This window comes from Eretmochelys imbricata, chromosome 23, assembly GCF_965152235.1.
Source record: "Eretmochelys imbricata isolate rEreImb1 chromosome 23, rEreImb1.hap1, whole genome shotgun sequence".
Taxonomy (NCBI): Eukaryota; Metazoa; Chordata; order Testudines; family Cheloniidae; genus Eretmochelys; species Eretmochelys imbricata.
This window is the reverse complement of record NC_135594.1, coordinates 4,566,019-4,589,902: the sequence shown is the minus strand read 5'-3', so window position 1 is coordinate 4,589,902 and position 23,884 is coordinate 4,566,019. Positions and strand designations below refer to the sequence as shown.

At 51.5% G+C, this 23,884-nt stretch overlaps 1 protein-coding gene across 1 annotated transcript in view; it reads right to left on the bottom strand.

The window, feature by feature from the left end:
* Positions 1–23,776, bottom strand: part of LOC144278808 (sphingolipid delta(4)-desaturase/C4-monooxygenase DES2-like) — a 29,185-nt gene extending 5,409 nt beyond the window's left edge. Inside the window, exon 1 of the mRNA XM_077840162.1 lies at positions 23,196–23,776. The gene's annotated coding sequence lies outside the window, so the exon portion shown is untranslated. The remainder of the gene's footprint in view (positions 1–23,195) is intronic.
* Positions 23,777–23,884: the final 108 nt, after the last annotated feature.

Genomic DNA, 23,884 nt, shown 5'->3' with positions numbered 1-23,884 from the left:
CCCCACTTACTAGTCGCAGAATTGCTCTGACACTGCCAGAAAGCGGAGGAGTTCCAACCCAGATCTCGGGGCTAACTGTCGGCATCCTCCATTAAAATCCCCTGGGGCGTCAACATAATTCGTCGTCTTCTTCCTTTCCAGTCCTAACCTGCCGGGCAGGAAGTGCCGTGTTCCACCCCAGGACCAGGTGCATTTCGGTGGTATTGCTCGGGACAGCTGCTAGATCTACAAGGTGGCGTTTGACGGAGACTCGGCGGGGCACAAATACACCTGGAACCCATCGTTACACACACACACACACACACACACCCCTATTTTAAAAGGCCTCACACTAGGGTGCCCATATTTACCAAAGTACAATCAGGATACACATGGGGCTGAGCCAAGCTGCCTGCTGCTCGCCCACGCCCCATGCCACTTGGGACTGGGGCTGACTGCCCGAGCCCCACCCCGCCCAGCGCCTTGTGTTGCCACTGGCCTCCCCAAATGTTCCTCCGCGCCCCCCTATCGGGGTGCAAACCACTTTTGTTTGGCAAGCCTGGGCATTTATTCTATTTGCTCTTGCCAACAGATCAGAGCAACTTGCAACTGGCAAGAGCAAATGTGACAAATGCCCAGTTTGGCCAAAAAAGGACGTCCGGGACAGGGCTTAAAAAGGGGGGCTGTCCAGGCCAAAACGGGACGTGTGGTCACCCTACCTCAGACCCCCAACAGCCTCTATTGCACTCAACAGGGTGAGGGATGGGGATTTCAATGGAGGAGCTTCCCTGTTGTTCTCCGTGGAAGGAAGGGGGGAATTTTCCATTTTTCTCAATGTGGGCGGGGGGGTCGGGGGGGGGGAGTTTCCATCCATATCAGTTGGGTAGGGAGGGGGAAGTCTCCACTGGTCTCCACGGGGTTGGAGGAGCAGGGAATTCTCCCTTGCTCTCTATGCTGAGCTCTTTGGAAAAGCGCCACCAACCCAATGGGACTGCTCCCCGGAGGGATCTGGCCCAGGCCTGCCTGGTGTCTGCAGTGCATCACGTCCAGAGCCTCCAGGGCAACCAGCAAAGCCTGTCCGTGCATGTGCAGAGCCCCGTTGCCAGGAGGCAGCAGCCGCCTAGCCCTGGGGAGACAAAGCGCCACGAGGCAGCCACCTTTGTGCCAGGAGCACCCACCCCACCTGCATGTTACATAAGGCACAAAGGCACCTGGTGAATGCAAACATCATGCCCTGTGCAGAGAGCCAGAAAAGCCACAATGGGTCCTGCTTCAACACCCAGTGCCATCAGTAGACAACCTTGCCCTGACTCCACTGAGCTTTGCCTCAGGCCCTCAGTCCAGCTGGTGATGGGGGCTCAGGCAGGAGGCTGAGTCTGGGCTGGGTTTCGGGGTTAGCGCACGAGGGTCAGCCCAGCCATCCAAGCCGCAAAAGTGATCCGAGGGCTGGACAAAATGCCAGGCAGCGAGCGAGTTCAAGGAGGGTAGCATCTCAGGGAGGCACTGTGGCCTAGTGGATAGTGCACGGAAGTGGGACTCAAGGGAGCTGGGGTCTGCTTCGGCCTCTGCTGCTGGGTGAGCTTGGTCAAATCACTTGGTCCCCGTGCCTCAGTTTCCCCATCTATGAAATAAGGCTCATGATACTGGCCTCCCCTTCTAAAGCAATCTGAGATTGACTGATAATAATAATAATAATTAATCCCTGGATCTTGTTATTAAAAAGAAGATTGAGGGCCTCCTGTTTCAGTTTCCCCAGCGATTGTGCGTACACACACACACACAAAAAGAACACTCCCCACCCAGATGAGCCAGGAGAGAGCTTTTCTCAGTGCATCACCCGGGCACGCCTCAAAGTGGCAGCTGCCAGCAGCACTGTGCTAAGTGTCTTTTACAGCTGACAGCAGTCGGTTGTTTAACGCCATGTCTGATTCTCAGACCAGGGCCCCGATCCCCCTTCGCTGCGTGAGGTCACACTGCAAAGTGAGTTGTAAGACAGCACCAGAGTATTTTGCCCCCTCTCTGCACTGGAGTAAAGGCTGGCCATGTCTGTGGAAAACCCCAGAATTCCCCCTCCCCCGAATTCCCCCTCCCCCCCGGCGTGAAGCTTTGTACCCCCCCACTTTGCACCGGAGTGAAATTGTGACACAAGCTAGGGCACGATGACTCTGCAAAGTTTCACACCTGACGTCTGCAGAGCTGCAGAACTCAACCTGACCTCTCTGTGCGTCATCTAATGGTCCCTTCCACACGACTCCAAATGGAGCCAAAGGCCACGGCACAAACCAACAACCCTCCCACGGTAAAAAGGGAAGGAATTTACGTTTCAAATTCCTTTCGTCTGACTGGCCTCAGCAAACGCGGCTGTGCCGTTTGTAAGCCTCAGTGTCAAATCGGACAACTATTGATCTGCGTCAAATCTTCGGTCCTGGGGGGACGAACATCAAGAGGGAGAAACGTGGGGTTGTTTCTCAAGTGCTCAGGTTTCCTTGATCAGCTGGGCCCAGGATCGACTCTACAGCTGATGGTTTCCTAGCAACAGACACACAATCCCTTTAAATCTGCCAGCTGCTTTTGCTGCCCTCGACCCCCGTAAGACATCCCTAACACTTTATAGGAAAACAGGCTGTGAATTGTCGCCCCACAATTCGCCTTTGGGAACATCTTTGATTTAGCTGGGGATTAGGTCCTGCTTTGAGCAGGGGGTTGGACTAGATGACTTCCTGACGTCCCTTTCAACCCTGATATTCTGTGATTCTATGATCTGGCCCTGAGCCATTTGGTAAGGTTGACCCAACCGATGTGACTGATGACTGAGCACGTCAACTTGCGAAGCCCCCCCCAAAAACAATCAAGCCCCATCAGTAGGGCCCTACCGAATTCAAGGTCCATTTTGGTAAATTTCACAGTCATAGGGTTTTAAAAAATCTGAAATGTCAGGGGGTTGTAAACGTGGGGATCCCGACGCAAAAGGAAGTTGGGGGGGCGGGGGGGAAGCAGGGGGTTTCAAGGCCAGCAGCAGCCACTCTCCGGCTGCCCAGCTCAGAAGGCAGTGCAATCACCAGCAGCAATGCAGAAGTGAGGGTGGCAATATCGTGACACCCCCTCCCCACCTCCTACCAAAGCCAGATTTCATGGGGGACTCCAGTTTTCACGGTCCGTGACGCGTTTTTCACGGCCATGAATGTGGCCAGGGCCCTCCCCATCAGGTCTTTTGATCTTCTCTCCTACATCCACCTAGCCCCTGAACATTGGTGCTGTTCTACCCTGACCTCGTGTGGGATATTGCCCCTGGATTTGCAAACAGGTATATTTGGGGCGGAGCTCTATCTCCTCGGCGCAGGGCTTTGTATCACTTTGGTCTCTGAGGCGCTGACTGTCACCGTGGAGCTGCGTTTTGTGCTGGGGTAGAGTCGTGGGGGTTGAGCCGGCTTCGCGACCCCTTAAGCATCCCCTCCATGCAGGGGGCCGCCCCAGGCAGTATGGAGCTGGCCTAAGGACACGGCTCATTGCATCGGTGTGGATTGAGGGTGTGTGGTGTGGCTGGCATGCATTGTGCTGTAGCTATTCTCTGCCCCCCAGGGCCCATGGGGGGGGATCCAGGGTGAGGCCAGAGTATACTATGTGCCCACACCGGGACCAGAGGGTGTGGAGCTTGGATTCCAGCAGCAGCATGGATTAGTTATATGTGGTTGCACTAAATGACACCGGGGACAGGCAAGGCCCAGAATATGGGGAGCACAAAGAGGGTTTAAATCTTTTCCATTCCTCTCCATTGTTGCCCCAGGGGCAGGAGCGGAGTTGACTGAGAATGAGGCTCAGGCTAGTGTATGTGGCTGTTGCCCTCTGCTGGATGGGATGAGAACTGCTACTGTGTGTCATAGGGCCTATACTGCTAAGTGCTGGTGGGGATTCTCCAGAAGCTCAATTAGTGGGGATCTGGGGTTTGGAGCAGGAGAAGTTCCACAACAGTCCCAATGGATTTAGGCAGCCGCGTGTTGTGAGAACAGCCAGGAGAGGGGAGCAGAGAAACACTTCCTTTAGCAACCTCCATGCTTCTTAGAGTCTCTGAACACCCCCCTTCCCTGCCCAAAAGCATGCTGAAGCAAAAACTAATCCCTCTATAATTAGGGTGTCCACACATCCCATTTTGGCTGGGACAGTCCCTTTTTTAAGCCCTGTCCCGGCCATCCCGACTTTTTTGACAAAAGTGGGCATTTGTCCCATTTGCTCTTGCCAACTGATGAAGCTTGGGATGGGACAAATGTCCACTTTTGTCAAAAAAGCAAGGTGCAGAGAAACATGGGGGGGTGAGCGGTGATGCCAGCATCACACTGGGGGGGAGAGAGGGCTCGGGCAGGGGGGCAGGCAGGGCTTGGCCGAGCAGCGACGCCAGTCACAGGGGGGCAGGCAGGTCTCAGGCAACCGGCTCAGGCCAGACCTGTGGGGACGGGAGGGAGCAGGGCTCAGGTGAGCTGAGCACCTTGGGTCAGACCCATGTGCCATGGGGAGGACCTCGGGCTAGCCTTACACGGTGTCCCCTTTTCCCTTTGGGAAACATGGTCACCCTATGCATAATCGATTTTCCCCACAGATAAAGAAACAGTGATGAGTTAATTACATAACAATTACCAATCTACAAATATCTACTAACCCCAGTAGAAGGGCTTGACTACACTGGAAAGGTTACCGCGGAAGTGCTTCAATGCAGACACTAGCTACACTGACAGAAGGGGTTCTCCCATCGCTGTAGTTAATCCACCTCCCCGAGACACGGTAGCTAGGTGGAAGAAGTCTTCCATCAAGCAAACGCTGGCTTCAGTATGCCACCGAGGGGTGTGGATTTTTCACAACTCCGGACAACGTAGCTGGGTCAACAATTTTTTAGTGTGGACCTGGCCTAATATCGAGAGAGCTGCTTACAACTCTCTACATTCAACACCAGCTGGTTCTGACTCACCTCCTCTCTCTCTGGTGGCTCCGGTTCCCACTCAGTTCTGACCCATCTTCCCCCAACCCTGGTTCTGACCTACCTCTTCCCTCCCTGGTACCCCCTTATCCCTGCAGATTCTGACTCACCTCTCTCTGGTTCTCCCTGTTCCCACCTGGTTCTGACCCATCTCTCCTCTTGTCCCTGTCACCTCTGGTCCTGACCTCCCTGCCTCTGGTTCTGGCTCCCACCTCCTCCCTGACCCTAGTTCTGGTTCTGACCCTCTTCCCCTTCCTGCTCGCCTCTGATTCTGATCCGCCTCCCACAGTGCCATCCCCCTTCCAGACAGGAGCCATGCTGGTACCAACCCAACCCAGACTCACCCAAGATCTCCTTCCTTCTCTCTGTATGAGGCTGATCTGTATAGACCCACTCAAAGTCATCCCTGGTGACCCGGTTCCCCATGCTGCGTCCTCTCCACCGGAGCCGGCCCAGTTCCCACTGTGCCAAAAGAACCAGAACTCCCGGCCGGGGCAGCGTCACCTGCACAGGTGTGCTGTACCCTCTCACTGACTTTCCCAGAAGCACTGCAAGCAGACACCTGGCTCAGCTGAAATGTCTTCCTGCCTGCCCTTCCCCAAAGCACCTGCCAGACCTGTTTGGCTGGGCATCAGAACTCCCTGGGGTGGAGTTGGTCTGTAAGTTCCTGGTATTGGGCCCGGGGCCAGATTAATGGCTCTGGCCGCAAAGGGGGCATGTACGCACAGCTCTTTTGAGCGGGAGCCCAAGTCTGCAAACCTGGGCCCCGAGATGCGCTGCGGCGGGCTGTGCAGATGTTCCCTTGCGTGGTCACCGACAGCCGATGCGACCGGCCTGGACGTCCTTTCTAGAGCCTTTGGGCCCATCAAAGTCAGGCTCTTGGAGGTTTCATCCTGGGAAACAGGCTGGTGGAGCCCTCGCTAAGGTGCAGCTTCCAGTGACCCTGCACTGAAGTACCTCCAGGTGCCGCACCGATGCCTGGAGGACAAGGACACAGACCACCGCGGCTCGGCCACACAGGAAACTTGACTGGAACAGCTCCTGGGAAACAGGCTTTTGCTGGGGCAAGGACAGCCGGTCGGGAGGTATTGGACGGAACAGGGTTTCCTGCAGAAAACGCCAAGCTGTCAAACCCGAAGCTTTTCCCACAAGAGGGGCAGCTTGGGCTGAACTTTCTCAGCTCCACCATGGAATTCCTTCTCCAAACCAGCCAGCCGCCAACGCCTGATGCTCACAGCGCTCACCTCGCCCGCTGGAGATGGGGGCGGGGGAGGGGGCCTGCGTGGTTCAAATCCCCGCTTGGCTTGATTCAGAGCAGCGGCTTGTACCTAGATCGCCCCCTTCCCAAGTAGGTGCCCTAACCATTGGGCTATACAGTGGGTATCTCCTTCTGGCCCAATGTGTATTTCATTGAATTCACACCCTACCCCAAGCCAGAATAACTTCCCTCTGTAGACAAGCCCAGGAGAAGTGACGCAACTTTCCTGTATCTTTGGCTCTGTGGCACTTATTTTAAAAAGTGCTCTGCTAGATGAGATCACAGGCCAGCAATACCTGTATCCTGTCTCTGACAGCTGCTAGTCTCACTTGCTGGAGAGCAAAATTCCAGGAACAACCTCCTCCCCTGCCCTCTCCACCCACCCACCCACCCACCCACATACACAGCGTGGGCAATGGTGTAATAATCTGTTTGACGGGGAAAGAAGAAGAGCTCTGTGTAAACTCAAAAGCTGGTCCTCTCTCACCAACAGAAGTTGGTCCAATAAAAGCTATGACTTCTCCCACCTTGTCTCAGCAGGGGAAAGAGGTTGGTTTTCACTCTGATGCAAGAGGGCTGAGGTTGGAGGCAAACAGGTCTCCTCTCTGTGTTTTCAAAAAGAAAAGGAGGACTTGTGGCACCTTAGAGACTAACCAATTTATTTGAGCATAAGCTTTTGTGAGCTACAGCTCACTTCATCGGATGCATACTGTGTTTTATTAGCCACATATTCCAAAACTTTTTGCCTCAAGAACATCATATGGCATTGAGTTCCACAGGCTAACAGTGTGTTAATGGGGGAAAGGGAGCATTACTTTCACTCTCACTGAGAGTCTCCAGGTTCTAGTATTATAAGCATGTGAGAAGGCAACCACACTTGGAGCAGAATTTATTCCTGGACATGTACAATAGTCCACAGAAACCTTATGGTAAAACCATTCTCCCCAAAATCCCGAAGTACAAGGGGCTCACAGCAATTTTCCACTCAGGAAATCCATTCCAGCTCACCTTCCTGAGAGTCCATTTCTGTCGTATATTGTGGTCCTGCCTCTTTAAAATTAATCATGCATAATTACCAGAGGACATCCCATGATGCAGACACCACTCCAAGCCTGCCTGCTCATTGTTCCCAGTCTGTAGGAGCCATCATGGCCCTAAAAGAGAGTCCTGGTTTAAACTAGTCTCACTCTGGTTCCTGAAGCGAAGAGATTGCAGCATACTCACAAGGAAGACACTCTCGGCTTTCTAGCCATCCAGCCATCTATCTATCTATCCCCATAGCCACTCACCCATCATCCATCTACCTAACCTCATGGTGGAAAGCACGCTCTGCATGAAGCAAGGAGTGGCTGTTTTTGTCAGGGGCCCAGCAGATTAGTAAACGGTGCAAACTGCTAAACCCAGACAAGAAACTGTAATCCACCGGTCAACTGGAACCTGAGTACTGAACCTCAGCGAGTGTAAACGAGTTAAAAGCATTAAAAAACTAGGACATGGAGGGTTGCAAGCCACCCCTGCCTTTAGCCTTCCCAGATAATCTTGCTGAGGATCGGAGAAGATGAGGACAAGTTTTCCATGTCTATATAGGAGCAGATTAAAAAAAAAAAGAGAAGAGGACATAAAAGTAGCCATTTTAGTGCTCACAGGGGAAGGAGGCGGTTCTGGAGGTGTATGTAACATGGTCTGACAGGTGCCATCTGAAAATGCTCCCACTTTGGCTGCGGTGTTACTGCTTAGGGAGGACTGTAACCCCGAGAAAACCGCTGTGTTTGAATGATACCCGTTCTGATCTCACGCAGAGAAGCGTCCCTGAGCTGAGGCAAAGAGCAAGAAATGGAGAGTCTGGAAATACTGAGAAATGGCATCATCACAGGTTTTGCTACTCACAGCTAGGGGCGCCTCCTGCTGGCCGCTCTGGGGATTAGCTCTTTCAGCCCCACACCCTCTTCTTGCCGTTTCTCGGCTCGTCGTCTCGCTCTGTGGCCCCCTCTCTTGCTCCTGCCGCACCCCATCTTGGTGGCTTAGCTTGCCGACCAAGTCACAAGAGTCCTCCCCATCCGGGGTGCTATCAAAGTCCTCCACAGCGTCCCCGGCCATCCTTACGTCCACTTCCCTGGTTGAGTCACCCCCTCAGTAACTTGAGACCAATGGTCCTCGCCAGTCTTCGAGATCACTGCCCATCTGCGCCACTCATTCAGGAATAGGGGAATCCAGGCCCACCCTCTACTCTGGGTTCCAGGCCAGGGCCCCAAGCTCCTGCACCGAGGTCTGTGCTACCCTAAACCTTCCTGTCTCTCCCCAGGACAACTTCCCAGGCTTGCCTTTTCCATCCTTCCTCTTCAGTCCAAAACCCCTTATGCCAGGGGAGCAGCAGTAGCTCTTTTCCTGCTACGAGCTCCCTGGTTTCACGGAAACCCCTCCTGTCCCTACACAGGTGAGCTTCCCCCATTAAGGTTCTCCTCTCAGTGTAAACTACGTCAAGCCCTTCAGTGCGAGCGTGGGGAACACGGCCCGTCCCAGGCACGCTCGGAGACAAAACTGTGGTCAGTGTCCTCGATAAAGGACAGTCGGAAAGGTTGGCGAGGGAGCCCTGTTTGCTGAACCTCACAAACCGTAAAGCCACAAATCATCTCTCGGCCAGCTACTGCCCAGCGCGAAGGGGCTCTTGCCCAAAAGAGGACTCAGGGCAGCGTGGGCCTGAGCACAGCCATCCAAACTTGGCAGCCAAGCGGAATCAACACCAGCTTCTTCTCAGGTGCCGGGTTGTGTCACAGAAAGTAAACTGCTAATGGAAGTCAGGGGCACGTGCCAGAATGATACCGAGACTTGGAGGGCAATTTTGTGCGAGAGATGACAAGCGAAACAGACTGAGCCAATGATAAGGAATGAGCTCTAACTGGTAAGCATTAACAACCTCTGACTCACCCACGGGAAGATTTAACACTGAGCCATCAGCAATGCTCTGATACACTACTCAGCCCTGGGTGGGGGACCTTGTTTGTTTGACATGGGATTTACGGGGCGTGATTTTGAGAAAGAAGAAAGGGAGGTGTCGCCCATGGTGCCACTGTGTCTTTGAAATTAGGTTGGTCTACAACTGGGACACCTAGGAAAGCTAATCCAGATCAACGAAAGGGGTGAACTGGAAGTGGATTACTTAAACCCCGTTCAATCCCAGTGTGGAGATTGTTGTGCAGAATTAAAGTGGCCTTAATTCCGTTTAGCTGAATGGTGAATTAAACTAAAGCAAATTCAGGCCCTTTGAACAATGAATAACAGCATCCACACAGGGACTGAAGTGGTTGAACAAATCCACTTCTATTCACACCTTTGGTTCATTCAGATTTATTTCCCTGCATGTCCCCGTGTAGGGCAGCGTTTAATCGTGTGTAATCACCAGATGCAGATAGAGGGTGCACACCCCAGTCTGCGTCTTTGGAGCCATCCTGTAATGTAACGAATAAAGAGAGTTCTGCTTTACAGTTTTCAGAGTAACAGCCGTGTTAGTCTGTATTCGCAAAAAGAAAAGGAGTCCTTGTGGCACCTTAGAGACTTTACAGTGTACATCCCTGGTCTCACTCCGGTTCCTGAAGGGCAGAGGCTGCCGTATATTCATGAGGAAAACGCCCTCGGCTGCTTGTGCCTGCTAGAAAACAGGACAGTCCCGGGCCATCCGCCCTGAGCGCTCCCAGCTTGTCTTCTCTCCTGTGCCACTTCTCCGGCAGTGCTGAGCCAGGACTCCTGCTTCTGGGACTCCCCTCCCCAGTGCCAACCCTCTTGTTTTGGGCTCTGCTTCCTCTAACCAGCCCCTCTGCTTCTTCCCCTAGTTCCTAGGGGCCCCCTGTGCAAGTGCTCCTGCCCGCAGCTGCCAAGGGGCAAAATGTGTGTGTGTGGGGGGGTGTTATGGGGCGAGAGAGAGAGGATTACCACCTTGAAGCCCTGGGGTCAGCAGTGACACCAAGGCAAGAGTGTCCCCACCCGCGCTCCCTGCAGTGCAGTGCCCCCTAGTACTGCACTGGGGTACTGGGGTCAGCATGTACTGCAAGGGGAGAGCGCCTCCATCCCTGCAACACAGCGCCCCCTAGCATTGCACTGGGGCCAGCCCTGAGCCCCTGCACCGCATGGTGAATGAACGTACCCTTGAGAGCCACTCCCCGGCAGGACAGGGGCAGTCTCCCGGGGGGGGGGGGCATGGTGGGAAGCTTGCACTGCTGCTGACCCTATTCTGAGCAGGAAGCCACCCTGAAGAGGTTTGGCTAACCAGGAAGCAATGCTTCCATTTGGAAAAAACTCTCCCATCCCACACCTGGGTCATTTCTTTAGGTGCCTAAATATAGATGTCAGAACCTAACGGCAAGTCCTTGTGTCTGAGCATCTGGCCCAGAGCCAGGAGAAAGACTACATCTTTCCAAACAGGGAAGTGTCCTGCATTGCTGTGGGCGCTGGCCTGCCTGGTTACACCTGTAAGCCTTGCTTGGCCTATTTAAAAGCCTTGACAAGAATCTGTGATTTATACGGATTGGCTCCAACCCCAGCGAGGAAGTGGGACGAGCAAGCGAAGACACGGCTTGGGAAAGAAAGGGAATCGCGAGTGGAGAAAGTGTCACTGAACAGAGCACAGAGCAAGGTGCCAGTGTGTAGGGCCCTGGAGTGAGGACTGAAGCCATATTGCCAGCTCTGTGCTGATTTAGAACCTCAGATGGGTCACCTCTCTGGGCGGTTTTGTGTCTTTAGCTGAGGGCTCCTTGAGGGACTGTCGGGACAAGGTGATGTCTCAGCATCACAGGTGAGCTTGCAGCTCAGATTTGCACATTCTAACCTCCAGACTATGGCAGCGAGGGCCAGCGTCTTTTCGTTATGGCTTTTGCATCTCCTTGCTGGAGATCTGATATCTGTTTTGTTAGACTCATGAGAAAATCCATCTCTGATGGAACGGAAAGCTATCTGTCCAAAGGACTTGGCTGGCTCCCCTCTCTACAGCATCTGAGCCCCTCGTAATCTTTAATGTATTTATTGTCACAATGCCCCTGAGGTAAGGCACTACTGTTATCTCCATTTCACAGATGGGGAAACCGAGGCACAGAGAGACTAAGTGACTTGCCCAGTGTCACACCAGAAGACAATGACGGAGCAAGGAATCGAATCCTGGTCTCCCAGAGGACAGGTTAGCGCTCTAAGCACTGAGCCATCCTTCCTCTCTGGTGTTACCTGAAAGCACTGTTTAGTAAACTCCTAATCATCATGGTCTCTTGTCTCTAGCCAAACAAGCTGGTTCTTACCCTTCTCAAGGTGCTTATCTAAGGGTATGTCTACACTACGGAATAAGGTCGAATTTATAGAAGTCGTTTTTTTAGAAATCGGTTTTATATATTCGAGTGTGTGTGTCCCCACAGAAAATGCTCTAAGTGCATTAACTTGGCGGAGTGCTTCCACAGGACCGAGGCTAGAGTCGACTTCCGGAGCGTTGCACTGTGGATAGCTATCCCACAGTTCCCGCAGTCTCCGCTGCCCATTGGAATTCTGGGTTGAGATCCCAATGCCTGATGGGACTAAAACATTGTCGCGGGTGGTTCTGGGTACATATCGTCAGGCCCCCCTTCCCTCCCTCCCTCCCTCCCTCCCTCCATGAAAGCAAGGGCAGACAATCGTTTCGCGCCTTTTTTCCTGAGTTACCTGTGCAGACGCCATACCACGGCAAGCATGGAGCCCGCTCAGGTAACCGTCACCCTATGTCTCCTGGGTGCTGGCAGACGCGGTACGGCATTGCTACACAGTAGCAGCAACCCCTTGCCTTGTGGCAGCAGACGGTACAGTACGACTGGTAGCCGTCATCGTCATGTCCGAGGTGCTCCTGACCACGTCGGCTGGGGGCGCCTGGACAGACATGGGCGCAGGGACTAAATTTGGAGTGACTTGACCAGGTCATTCTCTTTAGTCCTGCAGTCAGTCCTATTGAACCGTCTTATGGTGAGCAGGCAGGCGATACGGATTGCTAGCAGTCGTACTGTACCATCTTCTGCCGGGCAGGCAAGAGATGAGGATGGCTAGCAGTCGTACTGTACCATCTTCTGCCGAGCAGCCATGAGATGTGGATGGCATGCAGTCCTTCTGCACCGTCTGCTGCCAGCCAAAGATGTAAAAGATAGATGGAGTGGATCAAAACAAGAAATAGACCAGATTTGTTCTGTATTCATTTGCTTCTCCCCCTCCCCCGTCTAGGGGACTCATTCTTCTAGATCACACTGCAGTCACTCACAGAGAAGGTGCAGCGAGGTAAATCTAGCCATGTATCAATCAGAGGCCAGGCTAACCTTCTTGTTCCAATAAGAACGATAACTTAGGTGCACCATTTCTTATTGGAACCCTCCGTGAAGTCCTGCCTGAAATACTCCTTGATGTAAAGACACCCCCTTTGTTGATTTTAGCTCCCTGAAGCCAACCCTGTAAGCCGTGTCCTCAGTCGCCCCTCCCTGCGTCAGAGCTCTGTCAGTGTGGGAAGACAGCATGAGCTCGGAGAACATTTCATCGCGAGTGCGTTTTTTTTTCTTTCTAAGCTTCACTAGCCTCTGGGAAGGAGAAGATCCTGTGATCATTGAAACACATGCAGCTGGTGGAGAAAAAAAAAGGGACAGCGGTATTTAAAAAGACACATTTTATAAAACTGTGGCTACACTCTTTCAGGGTAAACCTTGCTGTTAACATTACATAGCACATGTGCTTTCGTTACAAGGTCGCATTTTGCCTCCCCCCACTGCGTGGCTATCCCCTCAACCTTCCCCCCTCCCTGTGGCTAACAGCGGGGAACATTTCTGTTTAGCCACAGGCAAACAGCCCAGCAGGAATGGGCTCCTCTGAGTGTCCCCTGAAGAAAAGCACTCTATTTCAACCAGGTGACCATGAATTATATCTCACTCTCCTGAGGATAACACAGAGAGATAAAGAATGGATGTTGTTTGAATGCCAGCAAACATACACTGCAATGCTTTGTTCTACGATTCCCGAGTACGTGTTACTGGCCTGGAGTGGTAAAGTGTCCGACCATGAAGGACGCAATAAGGCTGCCCTCCCCATAAACCTTTTGCAAAGGCTTTAGGAGTACATCTAGGAGAACCGTGAATGCCAGGGCAAAGTAATCCTTTCACATGCTTGCTTTTAAACCATGTATAGTATTTTAAAAGGTACACTCACCAGAGGTCCCTTCTCCGCCTGCTGGGTCCAGGAGGCAGCCTTGGGTGGGTTCGGGGGGTACTGGCTCCAGGTCCAGGGTGAGAAACAGTTCATGGCTGTCGGGAAAACCGGTTTCTCCGCTTGCCTGCTGTGAGCTATCATCTTCTTCGTCCCCAAAACCTGCTTCCGTATTGCCTCCATCTCCATTGAAGGAGTCAAACAACACAGCTGGGGTAGTGGTGGCTGAACCCCCTAAAATGGCATGCAGCTCATCATAGAAGCGGCATGTCTGGGGCTCTGACCCGGAGCGGCCGTTCGCCTCTCTTGTTTTCTGGTAGGCTTGCCTCAGCTCCTTCAGTTTCACGCGGCACTGCTTCGGGTCCCTGTTATGGCCTCTGTCCTTCATGCCCTGGGAGATTTTGACAAAGGTTTTGGCATTTCGAAAACTGGAATGGAGTTCTGATAGCACGGATTCCTCTCCCCAAACAGCGATCAGATCCCGTACCTCCCGTTCAGTCCATGCTGGAGCTCTTTTGCGATTCTGGGACTCCATCATGGTCACCTGTGCTGATGAGCTCTGCATGGTCACCTGCAGCTTGCCACGCTGGCTAAACAGGAAATGAGATTTAAAAGTTCGCGGTTCTTTTCCTATCTACCTGGCCAGTGCATCTGAGTTGAGAGTGCTGTCCAGAGCGGTCACAATGGAGCACTCTGGGATAGCTCCCAGAGGCCAATACCATCGAATTGTGTCCACAGTACCCCAAATTCGAGCCGGCAAGGTCGATTTAAGCGCTAATCCACTTGTCAGGGGTGGGATAAGGAAATCGATTTTAAGGGCCCTTTAAGTCGAAATAAAGGGCTTCATTGTGTGGATGGGTGCAGGTTTACATCGATTTAACGCTGCTAAATTCGACCTAAAGTCCTAGTGTAGACCAGGGCTAAGGACGGTTACTCCTACCCTATAAAAGAGGGTAGGAAACAAAAGCAAAGAGATTTGCTTAAGGCCAGACAGCAGGTTAATGGCTGGAATATCATGCACGTCTCCCCGCTGGACCATACTCCTCCGCTTTACACTGCTCTCAGGGGGAGTCCAAAGGCCCAGCCCCTAACACAATAGGGCATCAAAACTTACTGGGGGTTCTAGCTTCTACTGTAATAGAAATCATAAATAGCAGTAATGGAATACACTGACCAAGCACGCCTGCTACGGCTGATCCGAAAGGGATAACTGCCTTCTATTGCTTCCAGCTGCTGGAATAAGTCCATTAGTTCACACGGTTGAGATCTGGGCTCTGGAGCTAAAGATGACAGGCTCAGTCCCTGCAGCTGACCGACGGGTGATACAGCAGTCATAACAAGTGACCAGTCAGGAGACAGGAAAGAGGCACCAAAAAGATTTGAAAGTGCCTTACAGAGAGAGACTTAATGAGCACCATCACAGAAATGTCAGGTTGGAAGGGACCACAAGAGGTCATCCAGTCAAGCCTCCTGCACTGAGATAGGACGAAATAAACCAGCCCAGCCCTGACAGGCATTTGTCCAACTTGTTCTTTAAAATCTCCAGTGATGGGGATCCCACGACCTCCCTTGGACGCCTGTTCCAGAGCTTCACTCCCCTGAGAGTTAGAAAGTTTGTCCTGATATCTCACCGAAATTTCCCTTGCTGCAGATTAACCCATTGCTTCTTATCCTACCTACAGAGGGCATGGAGAACAATTGATCACCATCCTCTTTGTAACAGTCCTTAACATCTATGACGACTGCTCTCAGGTCCGCCCCCCCCGGCAGTCTCCTTCTCACAAGAGTGAACAGGCCTATATTTTTTATCCTTTCCTCCTCACAGGTCAGGTTTGCTAAACCTTTTGTCATTTTTTTGCTCTGCTCCAGACTCTCTCCAGTTTGTCCACATCCTTCCTAGACTGCGCCCCCCCCCCCCGCAGGCAGACACAGCACTCCACCCGAAGCCTCACCAGTGCTGACTGGAGCAGGACAATTACCTCTCATCTCTTACACCCAGCACTCCATCGGCTTCACATATCTAAAAGGATACAGAGAGTTGATTACAATGTATCAGTACCTTCACGGGAGAAAATACCAGGTACTAACCCAGGTGTGGCCAACCTGTGGCTCCGAAGACACATGCAGCTCTTCGTAAGTTAGTACGTGGCTCCTTGTACAGACACCGACTCTGGGGGCTGGAGCTACTGGCACCGACTTTCCAAGGTGCCAGGGGGTGCTCACTGCTCCACCCCTGGCTCTGCCCCCACTCCACCCCTTCCTGCTATGCCCTCGCTCCCCCCCGCCCCTCCAAGCCTCCTGCCCACCACAAAACAGCTGATCGGGAGATGCAGGGAGGCGCTGACTGGCGGAGCTGCCGGTGGGCGGGAGGCGCTGGGAGTTGGGGCGGGGGAGCTGCTGGCGTATTACTGTGGCTCTTTGGCAACATACACTGGTAAATTCTGGCACCTTCTCACTCTCAGGTTGGCCACCCCTGTACTAAAGGCTCTTTAAGCTACTGGAGGAAGGCCGAACAGAACTGATGACAGAGATCCCCTTGGGACTGTCACCTGATGTGCTGAAATTACCTCTGAGCTCGGGACTCCAGAACCCTGCCTTGTTGAGCCAGACACGCTAGCCTGCTGCAACACAGACCCAGGGTCTGGTCCACGCCCCCAAAGCTGCAGATTTAACTGAAAACAGCTCAGCAAGTTACTTATCTCCAGGACCCAGACACCCAGCTCCCAATAAGATCCAAACTCTAAATAAATCCCTTTTACTCTACATAAAGCTTATACAGAGTAAATTCGTAAATTGTTCGCCCTCTATATCACTGATAGAGAAAGATGCATGACTGCTTGCTCCCCCAAATATTAATCACTTACTCTGGATTTATTAATAAACTAAAGTGATTTTATTAAGTATAAAAAGTAGGATTTAAGTGGTTTCAAATAATAACAGACCGAACAAAGTAAGTCACCAAGCAAAATAAAGCAAAAAACACATAAGTCTAAGCCTCATACATTAAGAAACTGATTACAGGTAATATCTGACCCTCAAAGATCTTCCAATAAGCTTCTTTCACAGACTAGATTCCTTCCTAGTCTGGGCCCAATCTTCTCCCCTGGTACAGTCTTTGTTGGATCCAGCAGACATCTCAGGTGGTAAGCCAGGGTCTTCTCATGACTGGTTTCAGAGTAACAGCCGTGTTAGTCTGTATTCGCAAAAAGAAAAGGAGTACTTGTGGCACCTTAGAGACCAACCAATTTATTTGAGCATAAGCTTTCGTGAGCTACAGCTCACTTCATCGGATGCATACTGTGGAAAGTATAGAACATCTTTTTATACACACAAAGCATGAAAAAATGGGTGTTTACCACTACAAAAGGTTTTCTCTCCCCCCACCCCACTCTCCTGCTGGTAATAGCTTATCTAAAGTGATCACTCATGGTGGAATTGCTCAAGAAACTCCCTGAAAAAGCACAAGATCAAATCCGCACAGACACACCCCTGGAACCCCGACCTGGGATATTCTATCTACTACCCAAGATCCATAAACCTGGAAATCCTGGGTGCCCCATCATCTCAGGCATTGGCACCCTGACAGCAGGATTGTCTGGCTATGTAGACTCCCTCCTCAGGCCCTATGCTACCAGCACTCCCAGCTACCTTCGAGACACCACTGAATTCCTGAGGAAACTACAATCCATCGGTGATCTTCCTGATAACACCATCCTGGCCACTATGGATGTAGAAGCCCTCTACACCAACATTCTACACAAAGATGGACTACAAACCGTCAAGAACACTATCCCCGATAATGTCACAGCTAACCTGGTGGCTGAACTTTGTGACTTTGTCCTTACCCATAACTATTTTACATTTGGGGACAATGTATACCTTCAGATCAGTGGCACTGATCAGTGGCTATGGGTACCCGCATGGCCCCACAGTATGCCAACATTTTTATGGCTGACTTAGAACAATGCTTCCTCAGCTCTCGTCCCCTAACGCCCCTACTCTACTTGCGCTATACTGATGACATCTTCATCATCTGGACCCATGGAAAAGAAGCCCTTGAGGAATTCCACCATGATTTCAACAATTTCCATCCCACCATCAACCTCAGCCTGGTCCAGTCCACACAAGAGATCCACTTCCTGGACACTACAGTGCTAATAAACGACGGTCACATAAACACCACCCTATACCGGAAACCTACTGACCGCTATTCCTACCTACATGCCTCCAGCTTTCACCCTGACCACACCACACGATCCATCGTCTACAGCCAAGCTCTGCGATACAACCGCATTTGCTCCAATCCCTCAGACAGAGACAAACACCTACAAGAGCTCTATCAAGCATTCTTACAACTACAATACCCACGGGCGGAAGTGAAGAAACAGATTGATAGAGCCAGAAGAGTTCCCAGAAGTCTCCTACTACAGGACAGGCCTAACAAAGAAAATAACAGAACGCCACTAGTTGTCACCTTCAGCCCCCAACTAAAACCCCTCCAACGCATTATTAAGGATCTACAACCTATCCTGAAGGATGACCCAACACTCTCACAAATCTTGGGAGACAGGCCAGTCCTTGCCTACAGACAGCCCCGCAACCTGAAGCAAATACTCACCAACAACCACATACCACACAACAGAACCACTAATCCAGGAACCTATCCTTGCAACAAAGCCCGTTGCCAACTGTGCCCACATATCTATTCAGGGGACACCATCACAGGGCCTAATAACATCAGCCACACTATCAGAGGCTCATTCACCTGCACATCCACCAATGTGATATATGCCATCACGTGCCAGCAATGCCCCTCTGCCATGTACGCTGGTCAAACTGGACAGTCTCTACGTAAAAGAATAAATGGACACAAATCAGATGTCAAGAATTACAACATTCATAAACCAGTCGGAGAACACTTCAATCTCTCTGGTCACACAATTACAGACATGAAAGTTGCGATATTACAACAAAAAAACTTCAAATCCAGACTCTAGCGAGAAACTGTTGAATTGGAATTCATTTGCAAATTGGATACAATTAACTTAGGCTTGAATAGAGACTGGGAGTGGCTAAGTCATTATGCAAGGTAACCTATTTCCCCTTGTTTTTTCCTACCCCCCCCACCCCCCCAGACGTTCTTGTTAAACTCTGAATTTGTGCTGGAAATGGCCCACCTTGATTATCATACACATTGTAAGGAGAGTGATCACTTTAGATAAGCTATTACCAGCAGGAGTGTGGGGTGGGGGGAGAGAAAACCTTTTGTAGTGGTAAACACCCATTTTTTCATGCTTTGTGTGTATAAAAGATCTTCTATACTTTCCACAGTATGCATCCGACGAAGTGAGCTGTAGCTCACGAAAGCTTATGCTCAAATAAATTCGTTAGTCTCTAAGGTGCCACAAGTACTCCTTTTCTTTTTGCGAATACAGACTATCATAGCTGTTACTCTGAAACCTGTCATTATGCAAGGCATTTAATTTGTGCTGGAAATGGCCCACCATGATTATCATACACATTATAAGGAGAGTGATCACTTTAGATAAGCTATTGCCAGCAGGAGAGTGGGGTGGGGGGAGGTATTTTTTCATGCTTTGTGTGTATAAAAGATCTTCTACACTTTCCACAGTAAGAAGAAAATGAGTACTTGTGGCACCTTAGAGACTAACCAATTTATCTGAGCATGAGCTTTCGTGAGCTACAGCTCACTTCCGATGAAGTGAGCTGTAGCTCACGAAAGCTCATGCTCAAATAAATTGGTTAGTCTCTAAGGTGCCACAAGTACTCCTTTTCTTTTTGCGAATACAGACTAACACGGCTGTTACTCTGAAACTTTCCACAGTATGCATCCGATGAAGTGAGCTGTAGCTCACGAAAGCTTATGCTCAAATAAATTGGTTAGTCTCTAAGGTGCCACAAGTACTCCTTTTCTTTTCTCATGACTGGCCACCCCTTTTGTCCTGCTCCACCTGCTTTTATAGCTTTGGCACAAGGCGGGACTCTTTTGCCTGTGCTTGTCCCGGTCCCCACCCCACCTCATCAATGGAAAAGTACAAGAATTAAGATGGATTCCACTATCATGTGACATGGTCACATGTCACTGTAAGACCCCCTAGTCTCCCTTCTTCCTGGGTTGGCCCCCACCTACACAGGAAGGTGTGCAGGTAAATAAATCATTTACAACCAATTGTCCTAGTCAATGGGAGCCATCAAGATTCTAAACCACCATTAATGGCCCATACTTTGCATAATAACAATAGGACCTCAGAGTTATACTTCATATTTCTAGCTTCAGAAAACAAGAATGATACATGCATACAAATAGGAGGAATATATTCAATAGGTTATAACCTTTGTTATGATACCTTACAAGAGACCTTTGCATAAAGCATATTCCAGTTACATCGTATTCACACTCATACGCATATTTCCATAAAACATATGGAGTGCAACATCACACTGGGAACAACTGTAGCTGAGGCCTGGCCTGATGTGAGTAATTAACACATGGCGGGAGGCTTCATTTTTTGGAAGATAGAATTAGGGATATAAATGAATCATCCAGTTGAAAACAGACTATCTGTGCTAAATAAGGTAAGTAACTAGGTCAGTAAGCTAAGACAGAATAACTGAGCCAACTAAGATAAAAAGGAGAACACGCAGGGAACTATTTCCGATAAACTAGATAGCCAGGGACGTTAGGAATGTAGAGATGAGGTAAAGAGGAAGTCAAAGCCTGGTCAGTGCGCGGTTAGCACATGTTGCACAGGGATTTGTTCCTGCAAAGTAACCCAGCCTGTCCAAAAATGTGTTATGCAACGTACAGTAAATACAATGAGATGTGTGATGTATACAAAGCGAGAAGGTTTCTGCGGCCATCCCCCCACTGCGTTTGAATCTGATCAACTCAGCGTAGCGCTGCGGTATGCCAAACAAAGACACCAGAGGGACGGAGGCTGGAGTCGAACTGAGTTCTTGGGGAGCCAAATGGAAAGGGAATTCCAACAAGGAGGGCCTAATTCATGACTGGGGTGTCTACTGTTAGGTGAGAAAAATTAAATATGAAGCAGTTATGCCAACCAAACCAAAGTCAGGCCAATAAAGGTTGCTGGGAAAGTCCCTGAACGAGATAAGTAGAATGAAAGAATACTTGTTTAAGTTGCAGGGAGTAAGAAAAAAGGGGAGGCCTGCATTCCTGCATTTTTTGTACCAAATGTTCTGGGAACAGTTTGTTGAGCCATGGAGGCACTGTTTTCCACTCCCTGCTCTTGTGTTATGTCTGTTTTTAACTCCTTGTCTCCTGGTTGACACCCATACCGATAAGAAAGTTAGTGAAGCATTACGATTTGCTAAAAGTTAGCTACAATAAGGGGGTAGAGTGCATGCATAATAGAGAAAGAGGATTTTAAGTAACATGGGGGGTGGGTGGGCTGCTTTATTAATAAATCTGTGACGCGACGGGACTGTCTATAAAAACCTATTAGTTTTACTTAGAGGCTGCTGGTTCTCTTTGGAGACGGGTTGCTCTTTATTGTTGTGTGCACTCTTCAATAAAGAGCTTTGTGTTCGGACCTTGCTGGTGTTGCCTGTCTCTCTCCGGTCAGACAACGAACCGCGCCATCTGGGGTTCGAGTCCTCGACGCTAGCTACTACTGTAATGCACCGAATAGCAATAAAAATGCCCAGCTTCTCACCTCTATCTGCCTCTTCCCAGGCAGGTGCTCCACGGAGGCGGGTGATAAGGGCAGAATCACCATGTTATCCCTGTTGCTCACAGGACAGAAGGGAGGAGAAGGGGGCAGAGCCACCCTGAGCTGCTAGGTTCTTTAGTTCCCTCCTCCATCCCGGTGAGAATGGGTTTGGGTAGGGGGCTGAAGGGAAGGGGAGAGAGCTCAGCCAGGCACAGCGCTATGGGTTCTCCTGCGCCAGGAAACGGGCCAGGGGGGTGGGCAGCCAATCAGAGGGCTCAGATGTGCTAGAGGCTGGTGGCTCCAGCCCCAGCCCCAAATCCCACCACTGCGGAGGAAAACGTGGCACCGCTGATGTCACAATGCAGTTTGGTATCGCATCACCAAGTGATGACATCGCAATGTGGCGGTGTTGTGTCACTGGGCGATGACATCATAGTGGTGTCTCATCCCGCCTCCACAAGGAGACATCATGGCAACACAGACATCGTTGCATCATTGCCCAGGCGATGACATCACAAGGCAGCCTGACCAGGGGATGATCATAGAATCAATCACAGAATTGGAAGGGACCTCGAGAGGTCATCTAGTCCAGTCCCCTTCACTCAAGGCAGGACTAAGTATTATCTAGACCAGAGGTTCTCAAACTGTGATCCGTGGACCACCTGCAGTCCACGAACCCTATTCAGGTGGTCCGCGGATAGTTCCCTCTAAGGCAGGGGTGGGCCAACTTTTTGGCCCCAGGGCCACATTGGGGTGCGAAACTGTATGGAGCCGGGTAGAGAAGGCTGTGCCTCCCCAAACAGCCTGTCCCCTATCCGCCCTCTCCCACTTCCTGCCCCCTGACTGCCCCCCTCAGAACTTCCAACCTATCCAACCCCCCCTGCTCCTTGTCCCCTGACCGCCCCCGCCCAGGACCCTCCACCCGGGACCCCAGCCCCTATCCAACCCCCCTTGCTCCCTATCCCCTGACTGCCTCCCCACCCCCTATCCACACCCATGCTGCTCAGAGCAGCAGGAGCTTGCAGCCCTGCCGCTCAGACAGAGCCAGCCGCGCTGCTCACGCGGCAGCATGGCTGCAGGGAAGTGGGGACAGCAGGGAAGGGGCCAGGGGCAAGCCTCTCTGGCCAGGAGCTCCAGGGCTGGGAGGACGGTCCAGCGGGCCGGATGTGGCCTGCGGGCCATAGTTTGCCCACCTCTGCTCTAACGTGTGCACCTGGGCGGCCACACACAAGAGAATGAAGGGCCACCCATCTAATAAGTGGAGCCGTGCAAACCCTGAGAAGATACACATGTAAGGTGAGGTGGTGGCCTTGGGGGGAATAGGAGGTAGGTGGGAGGGAGTTGTGGGGTGGGAAGAGGGGGTGGGGGGAATTTTGGACATGCAGGGCTGAGGCAGCCAGAGAAAGAAGTGACTTTCCCCAGCTCCAGGGCTGCGGCTGCCAGGGAGAGACCCCCACCCCGTCCTTCCCAGACCCAGCTCGGGGACTGCCGTGGCAGGGGAGAGAGGACACATTCATAGCATTAGAAAGGTAAGACTACTGATATTAAAATACGAGTGGTGTGCTTTTATTTGTAGAACAAAAAAAAGTTAATTATTATTAAGGGTTTTTTTATACAGCACTTTTATCCAAAGCGCTTTACAATAGTTAGCTAATGGTACAAACAACATTTGGAAAGATCATTAAGTGGTCCGCCGAGTCCCTCAGCACTTTTCAAGTGGTCCGCAAACAAAAAAGTTTGAGAACCACTGATCTAGACCATCCCTGTCAGGTGTTTGTCCAACCTGCTCTTAAAAATCCCCAATGACGGAGATTCCACAACCTCCCTAGGCAATTTATTCCAGAGCTTAACCACCCTGATAGTTCGTAAGTTTTTCCTAATGTCCAACCTAAACCTCCCTGGCTGCAATTTAAGCCCACAGCTTCTTGTCCGATCCTCAGAGGTTAAGAAGAACAATTTTTCTCCCTCCTCCTTGTAACAACCTTTTATGTACTTGCAAAAACAACGAGGACTCCTTGTGGCACGTGAGGCCTGGTCTACGCTGCGGGGGGGGAGGGATCGATCCAAGTTACGCAACTTCAGCTACGAAGTTGATGTACTTAGATCTACTTACCGCGGCGTCTTCACTGCAGTAGGTCAACCGCTGATGCTCCCCTTTCGACTCTGCCTGCGCGTCTCACTTGATGGGAGAGCGCTTGGCGGTCGAGTTGTCAGCTGGATCGATCATGCCGGAGGTAAGCGTAGACATGCCCTTCGAGACGAACAAATTTATCTGGGCATAAGCTGTCATGGGCTAAAACCCACTTCATCAGATGCATGGCGCGGAAAATGCAGTCGGGAGGTATAAATACACCACACGTGAAAAGACGGGAGCCGCCCGACCGAGACCTGCCTTCCTGGACAACCGCGATCGTGTCCCCGCTCAGGCGTCTCCTCCCCAGCCTACACGAACCCAGTGGTTTCGCTCGTCCCTCCCAGCTCATGCCGCCCAGACCGTCGATCGTTCTCCCTGCTCCTCTCTGGACTTTCGCCGGTGGGCCCACATCCTTCCTGAGCCCCGGCGCCCAGACCGGGCCGCCACCCTCCCGCCGAGGCCCTGTCCGCGGGGAGCAGAGGGGAAGGCCTCCCGTCGCGGTGGCTTGCCTGCGGCTACGGCCCAAAATGGCGGCCCCCTTGCTTGGCACCAGTCGTGCACCCCCGACTCCCCCTGCAGCGCGCGACGCACTAAGGCCCCGCGCGCGCGCGCCCCCTTCCTGCAGGGACTTGGCCCGGTCTACTGTGACGTCACGGCCCGGCACGCGC